Raw genomic sequence first — 1,508 nt, 5'->3', positions numbered from 1 at the left:
TCACTTGTTATCTTATTTAAAAATTCAGCTTTCTTATTATGTCTGTAATTAGACCTATAAGGTTTTCACTGCAGTAGACCTAAAATGATAAAAGAAATGTGTGGTATTTATATCGGACGCCCGTTCCGCGATAAGCCTTTTTGACTAACTTAGCATTATTCGCATATATATTTACTCAGTAGGGGGAAATTTACAGGCGGAATGGCATGCAAAACAGGTTACAACAGCATATTTCTCCAATACGAAAGCATCGTCAAAAATTTACATGCTAAAACTCTCTTTGTGTTAGTATTAGAGTTAGCTTGAGCAGCAAAGTGAGATCTGACATGAAAGTGAGTGATGAGTGCTCGTGAGAGAAGTATTGCCAGCGAAAACAAATTAAGCAATAGGACAGGCATACGTGTACAAGTCCGTGCTGCCGGAACACAGTTTCTCTTAAGCATTTTTGTAAACAAAAGGAGTTAGAGGATAAATGTTCTCGTTTACTAAATACAGGTTGTATGAAACATTTAACATTTCGTAGATCCCATTGTACACGTTCATAAGCAATACGCTCCCGAATCGTCATCAGACAGATTTAGTCAGAAACGCAGTGACCGCGATATTATATCGTGCAGAATTTATACTGCTTAACTTTTCCAGTGAATTCACTTGTTGATTCTCAGGCGCTACATACCATTGGAAAATCTGCTTTTTTTGTAATGTTGTTGTCACTCTATGGCCAGCTTACGGTGCTCTACATCTGTTTCGGGTGTCAAATATAGGTACGTTGAATAGCAAGAAATAATATCTCCGACGCTTCTTATTGGTCCTTACCAAATGGAAAACTACTGAAGTACTCTTCAGCTGAGCATACCATTAACGAAGCTGGCTAAATTCACGAAATAGCTTATTTCGACTTAATGAACACACTCTAACTTTCAAGTATCACTTCAAGCCACTTCCTCAATAGTCTTAAAGAGAGCCTGGCTATAACGCTTTTATGGCACGAGGAGTAAGTAGTCTGACCAGTCTACATAGCTGTCCCAAATACAAAGGTAGAACGTGAAATATATGTAAGACGGTGTGTTCTGCCACTCATCATTGATGGCCGACCTAAGATCAAAGTTCCACGAATTCAGCAATATAACAATTTTGTACAGTGACGAAAGAGCTTTCTCACGCTAAATTATCAATCAGTAAACGGAAAATTCGACTAGGAAAACAATGGACATTGCCTGCGCACCACACTGACGTTATTCACAAGGACACGCATTCGATATGGCCTCTTAACTATTTGAAAATGTAACCGTTATGTACCGCCGTTATGTTAGCAATTTACCGTGAAACGACGTTATTTTCTTAGATGCATTTTATTGTATAAAACTACAGGGGCTGATAATTTTAGGAGACCCTATGTTATATATGCATTATTAATAATAATGATGACGACGACGACGATGATGATGATGATGATAATAATAATAATGGCTCATATAAGCAAAGGTAAAAGAGGCGATTGAAGCGCA

This window comes from Varroa jacobsoni, unplaced genomic scaffold (genome assembly GCF_002532875.2).
Source record: "Varroa jacobsoni isolate VJ856 unplaced genomic scaffold, vjacob_1.0 scaffold_240, whole genome shotgun sequence".
NCBI lineage: Eukaryota > Metazoa > Arthropoda > Arachnida > Mesostigmata > Varroidae > Varroa > Varroa jacobsoni.
This window is presented reverse-complemented; position numbering follows the sequence as displayed.